Source organism: Egretta garzetta, unplaced genomic scaffold (genome assembly GCF_000687185.1).
Source record: "Egretta garzetta isolate BGI_Z169 unplaced genomic scaffold, ASM68718v1 scaffold1113, whole genome shotgun sequence".
In the NCBI taxonomy this organism is placed as follows: domain Eukaryota; kingdom Metazoa; phylum Chordata; class Aves; order Pelecaniformes; family Ardeidae; genus Egretta; species Egretta garzetta.
Window position 1 is genome coordinate 31,905 of NW_009259228.1, and position 7,883 is coordinate 39,787.

The window sequence follows — 7,883 nt, forward strand, 5'->3', positions numbered from 1 at the left end:
CCTAGAGGGACAGGGACACTGAGCACAGCTGGCAGGGAGGTCTGGAGAAGACCTCCAAACCCAGCCCTTCAACAGCCAAGGCAAATGAACTCGTCACGACCAGGTTGGAAGCCCGGCAGAGCCAACCGATGCACTGACTGTACAATACTGAGCAATCATCAAACAACGCCGACAGAAACAGAGAGGTCCAAAGGTTAAGGTGTGAAATTTAAGTTTGGATGAGCAGACTTTGTTAAGTTTGGGTTCTGGATTACCCAAACCTCACCTTGTTGCTTGTGGTAAACGTCGGCCACAATAGGCTTGTTAATGTGATGCTCATGTCCCCCTCCCACTGCAGCAGTCTGGATTAAAAAAAAAAAAAAAAAAAAAAAAAAAAATCCAAGCAGTGTTGCTGTGGGTGGGTTATCTAAATGCATCACTGTCACAGCACAGACCTGCTGCAAATAAGACTGAAGATGTACGGATTACAGCTCTCCATATTGAAAAGGGAGGAATCTCCCTCTTTTGGCTCTGGAGCAACAAAAGGGCGCTGCACAGGGACTCATCCTGCCCATCCAGAAAGCGTCACAGCACGGACACAGAAGACAACACTCCTTCAATTCCAAGTAGCCTCCATGCAGGTTCATATACCCCATGCCCCGGGAACACACAGCGTAGCAGATCAAGGAAATAGTAACTCCACCCTACAGCGAGGAACCCACAGCAATTAAGTGACTGGCTGACGATCACATGGGAAACATAGGGTAAAGCTGGAGATTTCTGTTCCCCCCCATTTGAGCTTCTGCCACAAGACTGTGCTTCTCATCAATGGCTATGGTTGATTATGCAGGGGACAGGAGCACAACGCCTACTCCACCACCTCCGTCACAGCCCCCAGCATCTGCTGGCAGACCTGCACAATCAGCAGAAGCAGGGGGGGTTTCCTTCCAGAGCTTCCTTGGGAGCCCACAGCAACAACATACAGGATTTGGGTGGGCTCATGGCCAGCATCCACAGGCACACCAGGGCTGAAAAGGAACCACAGAAAAGCGAGACACCAAGCCTCCTGTGAGATGTGGCTCCACCTCAACACTGAAGCCTGACAAACTGACTAACAAATAAAAATAAGCAAAGCCTCTGAGAGCAGCAGAGTGGTTGAGGTCCCTCTGATAATGCCTAAAGGTTAGGTGTACCTACGTCTTCTTGAAATCCCTTAACTGATCCCCATAACCTCAAGACATCTGTGGTAGAGGCAATGAGTAGATCCAGACCTGGCCTTGGCGCTGCACTTGATGTGGCCATCAAGCTCTGGAGACCCTGCCCTACCTCTTTGACTCAGCTTAGGTGTTCCTCTATGCAGATCGACAATTGATGGAGAAAAGGGCAATACAGGGCTCTGATCCTCACTTGGACCAGTATGACAGCACTGGCAAGTGCTCCCTCCAGTCACATTAACCAGATTTGCATGTTTGAAAGAGCTATGGAGAGGAAGCATGCTGTGCCCTGAGCTTCAGGGATGACAACTCACCATGGAAAAGTCAGAGTGTTAAGTGATTGAGCAAAGAGATGCAATGGAGCTTGGACTTGAGCTCCCAACTGCAAACAGAAAGAAGAAAACCTTCAAGTCTTTAGAGAGAGAATGTCTTTGGTAGGAGGAGAAATCAGCCGGAGACCAGCACCTGCCCACAGTTGGTACCACCCTGGCAGGTACCTGGTGCCCAGCTGGTGCTTACAACATCCATAGACAGGATTTCACCCTGTTCTTCACCACCTGGTTTCTCCTGAGAGTACACGAAGAGAGAGAACATGCAAAGTACAGCCCAAAATGTCTGCAGCATGAGCTGGAAGAGTCACAGCTCAGGAAAAGTAAAATGGGGCAAGATGAGTCCACAGGTGCCCTTGTAGATGAAGCATCCTTTTGTCAGGCATGGCCATGCACCTCCATCACAGATCAATCTCTGCACAGCAAACTCCCCAGGCAAACCCCACGTAGCAGCAAGAAAAAGTCACACACGTTGGGGGGGTAGGGGGGGTGGGGAGGCAAAAGAGGGGGAAAAAAAAAAAAAAAAAGGAAAAAAAACTAGTAAAAAAAGGGACCCACCCACCCCACCTCCAGGAGAAAAAAGGGAACAACAGGAAATAAAAAGAAAATAAAAAAGGGGACTTTGAACTGTAATTCACTGTAATTATTGCAATGTTAACTTCATTAGGGCAGTGTAAGCGATGGCCGGGCATGAAAGATGTTGTAGGGAGTTCTCATGTAGCCCAAAACCTTCTTTTACTCTTTTTCCAGTGGAAACCATCTTTGGCCCCAGAGCAGGGTCTTGTTCTGCAAACAAAAAAGGGGGCTCCTGTACCACAAGTCTCCACTTTGGAGAAATTCCTTCTTTTTAACACTTGTCCCTGCTGTCCATACAGCAGTCAAATCTTCTGAAGCCACTGACTTCCCTACTGCCTTGCAGCAATGAGGTCCCCAAGCCATAAGCATCACTTCTTTTTACCAGGCTTGTATACACAGCTTCCCATTTTCTTTCCTGGTGTCCCATCATCTCCCACAAGCCTCTCAGACTTTCTGATCCTGCTGCCCAAGCGGAACTCCGCAATGCTGGGGAAGCACACATTGCAGAGACATTTAGGAAAGAAACACAGCAGCGTTCATCGGATTTATTCTTGGACTTTAAGGCTCATGCAAACAGTTCTGTGTTTGGCCTGAAAAAGCACATAACCACTAAAGGCAAACGTAGAACTTCAAAGCTGACGTCTCCTGACAGCCACAAGTCACTGTGCCTGTGTAGTATGGACGAGGTGTAAACCTTTTTAGTTTGCCAAAGGAAGGGAGAAGACAGCCCAAGCTGAGGAGTCAGAACAAAACGTGTAAGTCCCAAAACTGAGATCTGGCCGTGAAGGATCACCTTAAGGAGAAGGTAAAGAGTACCATCCCTGCACTGAAGCCACTAAAGCCAAGACAGTCAGCCCTGGCTGAGGATCTCACTTGGTCTATTTTAATGTTCAGACTTAGCCCACTTCGAACACTTGTCCCTCTCAGCATCTTGAGACAGTAGCAAGGTAGGCTGACATTTCCTGGGAAAGGAAGGGTTAAAAATACACCTTCATTCAGCCAGGGAGGACAGAGAGTGCCTACAGAGCAGCTGTAAAAGACAGCAATCATAAAGCAGAAGGAAGGAGGTGACTTGAGTTGTTTCCTTCTTCCTGGAGATCTGGCTGCCACGAGGAACTGCACACGGTGCTGGTGGGCGCTGGCACGGAGAACTTGCTCCTGGGATCAGCAGCAGAGTCTTCCCAGGACCCTCTGCTACGAGGCACAAAGCATCCTCTCCTTCCCCCTTCCACTGGCTCCGAAGGACACGCAGAGCCTCCCTAAGGAGTTTCTGCAAGAGAGATGACAAAAATAAGCCTGCACATGTTCTATAGCAGTCTCTGGGTTCATCCATCCTAGTGGAGGTGCCGGAGTCTGTTAGACAGTGCCTGGGGGCCACAGCAGAGGAACTGCTGCAGCAAAGATCAAGCTGACTCACAGTTCTTTGGCTTCGGTTTAAAATATAATAAATAAATAAACCAAAACAAAACCTGAACTTCCTTTCAGCCCACTGGGAAAAATGCAAACATCTGCCTTCAATTCCCCAGCGTATAATAATACAACTTTATTATTACAAGTAACATTTATCATATTCTCTATATGCTATTAGATTGGGGGGGTTGGGAAGATCTGTTACATGACCTACATCACTGCAAATCACCAATTGCTGGGAGCATTTCATGCTATCACCCTGTGCTATCAGCCCCCAGCAAACCAGTCCTGACCTTTTATTCTATTGGTTACCACTGCATTTAGCATCGGCCCTCGCAAACACCATCAAACACACAAGCACTGAAGCTCTGATACTTAAGCCATCCTTTCTGGAAAGGGGGTTGAAAACTGGACCTCAGGGCACCTAAAACCTCATACAACTTTCTCTCTGGCTACGGCAAATACCACTAAAAGGGCTCCAGGCAGGGCTGGTGGGGCATAGAGATGGGATGTGCACCAAAAGACCCCAGTCTACGTGCTTGCTGCACCCCTTTTCAACCTTCAGACTTCTTTTGGTCTGCTACCATAAATATGAATCGAACAGCAACTTCATAGCTGTTACAAGTGGTAGGAGCCTGGTCCTGTGCATGGTCTGGGATTCCTCTCCAATTCTGCTCACCCACACCGTGGTGCCTTTGCTGACCATTCAAGACTTGCAAGAGTGTTTGAGTAACGTTAAATGTCTCAAGGCTGGGTGATTTTTTTTTTCTTCCCCCTACTGGCTAGGAAAAAGCAAGCAAGAAAATGGACAGGTGATGTGAACCAGCACTGTTAAAGATGATCCAGTCTAATCAGGTGATGCAAACTTCCTAGCTCTTGTCATGACACGATCTGTCTTGTGAGCTTCAAGTTGGACTCAGAAATTACTCATAAGATATGGAAATGATCCCCCTGAGGAAATAGTCGCTAGAAACAACTACAGAAAGTCTTCACTTTTGAACAAGCAGCTCATTCAGAGTTTTGGTGTTTTTTTGTTTTTTTTGTTTTTTTTCCTTAAAAGGAGCAGAGAACCACCAAAGTATCTGCAGTCAGGGGCTCTGCTTCATGGGTCCATTTCTCCTCAAATCCTCGGTAGGACAAAATTTTCCTTCCTTAGAAGAATAAATTCAAAGATTAAGCTTTAACTCTTATTTTTAAAGTCTTCTGACTTGTGAGATCTCAGATGTGATCATGTGCCTGGAGGAGCACAGGAGCCTGGCAGAGACAAGCCACCAGTGAGATTTCAGGAAGGGGTGATGTGCTGATAAAGCCTCCCTGCTTCATCTGACAGCAGCGGAGCTCACCAGTGCTGTTTCTCGGGGCTCCTAAGGTACATAAAACAGTTTCTCGCTCTTGGACTTCATTCACACCTCACTGGAAATAAGCTGCTTCTTGATTTCCCCCTTAAATCCTCTTATATTCAGAAAGCAACTCCCTGAGGACCATGTTGTGTCCCTACCACGAACCTTCAAGGCCACAGCGTGGTATAGTGGGTACGGGTCCTACATGGCTCTCGTTGTTCCCACACAGAAACTTCAACCGAAAAAATAAAATTGAATTTAAAATAAATGCATCAAATGTTTGCAAAAAAAACCAAAACCAAAACAACAACTTTTCCAAGAACAGAAAATGCCCATGCAAAACCACCAGCTTGCATGTCCAACCAGCCAACTTTAACCTGAAACACTACTTAAGCAAAAAGAGATGCTGCAGTGTTTTGCAGAGAGCGAGTATGTTAACACAAGAGGAAAATTCATGCTCCAACAGCAAAGAAAGCATTGAGCTCCAGAAGCTGGTGTTTGTCAGCTTACCCTCACAATCCAGCCTTAAAAACTTGGGGTGAAGATTGTCTCATTCTAAATGAATTCCCTCCGTCAGAGGCTGATTAGGGTCTAGGATCTGGACTCAAACCCCTGCTAATCACAAATATTTTATCACCTCCTAGAACAATTTTTGCCCTTCACCTGCACATCGAAGACAGGACAGAGAGGGTGTAAGACCTGCATTGAAAAGTGTGTTTGAAGTTAGTATTTCTTACCCAAATGGAGGTCTACCATAAAGAAGCTGTTCCAGCTGGTGGCTGCCATTCCACAGGCTTCATTTGCCCTTACTTCCACGTACTTTTTGATCAAACTTAGGACATACTAAGTCAACTCAAACAAGAAATCTGACTTAAGCTAACAATCAAAATCCATGTAGTCGGCCTTTTTCACCCCCTAAAAGACTTCCACATGGCTGCAAGGTCTGAAGACGACACCAATGTGATCACTGTGAAACACACACCCGATGGCCCAGGTTGAATTTCATAGGGTGACAACTCCTTCAAACCACTTTAAGCAAGTGCTTCTCTTACTCTGCAGCACCAAAGGAATCACTGCTCTTGAAGAGGACCAAAAAAAAAAAAAAAAAAAAAAGGCAAGTTCAGAGAGTACTCCAGAAAACACAATGAACCACAGACTTCATGAGGTCTACTCAAAGTTTTGCTGCTGTATCTGAAGATGAAGTGTGCTCTCCAGGTCTAAACTAGATACCTTTTTTTGAAACTCTACTAAAATAGAGGGAACTTACCCTCTAAAGGAGCCAGTTTTCATCCCGTAGCTCAGGAGAGAACGTGCATGAATACCTCCGTGAGCTGCGTCGGTGCCTGGCACAGCGGTGACAAGCACACTTCACATGGGCCTCTTGAGATAATGCTGCCTTAGCCGAACGAGGTGGAGAAAAAGATATTTATTCACAACGCACCAGGTTCAGATTCCTTTGACAACATCCCATGCTGTGAACTTGGCCACTTTTGCGCAATCTGGGTGACGATACGAAGGAGTGAGGCCGGTCTGGCATCTCCCAGCCGCCGCCGAGCCAGTGTGGGAATGCACCAGGGAAGAAGGACCGTGCCGCTCGGCTGGGCTGGCACCCACTCCCACCAGACCCAGCTCACAGGCTGGGTACCCGCAGCACTACATATTGCCTGCCCCTTGCCTGCAGCAGCCGCAACACCAGCGGACAGAAGCTCCCACCACGTCTCAGAAGCTGAATTTGCAGCAACATGTTGCTTCTTAAGGAAAAAAACCCACAACGTGCTCTTTTCAAAGTAGCCAGCTGGTGAGGAACAACCACAGGGAGAGGGGGGAAAAAAAGAAAAAAAACAAACCACCTAGCACTTCCCTTTCTTTCTCTCACACAGAGTTGAGAAGCTTATATTAATTGCAAGCTTATATTAATTGCAAAGCATGAGAATCTGAACAAACACCCTCCTTGGGCAACCGGGGCCAACCCCAGGAAAATATTTGCATCTCTGGGATGTGCAAGTTGTGCAACCAGCAAAATATCAAGTCAGATAAGGCAGGGACATTTCACTAGGCTCTACAGAGACACGCTCGCAACGCCGGGATGCTGACTCAGGCTAAGACAAGTTGCTTTAATTTTCTCTCCCTTACTGTAGCCTTCACTGGGGAAATAATACTGGCTGACTTCATATCCAGTTTTAAGCCACTAGACGGTATTTGCAGAGCTGAATCAGAAACCAAAGCGGCCTTTGGTGGAGTATGGGAGGGAACTGGGGTTCCCCGTGATGGGAGTTGTCTTCCCATCCTAAAGGTGAAATCTTAAGGAAGTTCTTGGTGCAACAAGATTAGCTCTGCCCCGGACACAATATGCAACTTTATTGTATTACATGATTTCCCATGCCTAAGGCTTGGTACAGCCTTGTCTGCCTAGATTTCGTTAACACATATACGTTATTAGGGAATTAGGGAAATTCGTTAGGAAGGTCGTATAGTTACAAAACCTTTGTGGAACAGACTGATGGATCCTGGTTTCTCCCACTAGCCTTCAAAGACCCGTATACATGCCCATTCAACCAGGAGAGCAAACAGCTGAGCAAGGCCACTGCACATTTCCCAGGAACTTTGTCTCCTGTTGACAAGGCAGCGAGCGTACTGTCCGTGGCCAAAACTAACAAGTAAAAAGCACTGCTTTGCCGGAGCACATCCAACCAGCAGCACGCTGTTCGCAGCAAAAAGTAAGTACTCGAGCAAGTAGCTCGATACCGCTCCTGCAAATGGGGCTCAGGGTTTTGCACCTGAAAAACAAGAGCACAGCAAGGCGCTGCAGGCGTCATTTTGCAAACCAAAACCCTGCATTAACGTCGCTCCCTTTCTGGCTTGTTTTTTGCCCCATGGAAGGAGCAACAGAAGGAATTACCTTGCGTGAGTGGGCAAAGGGGGCAGGCGCGCGCACGCCGATGGGTGCTGCGGACGATGCACGTGTTGGCCAGACAAGAGGCTACGTGCAGCAGAAATGCCAAGGCGCTGCAAAGGGCCAACACTGTGGCCGGCGG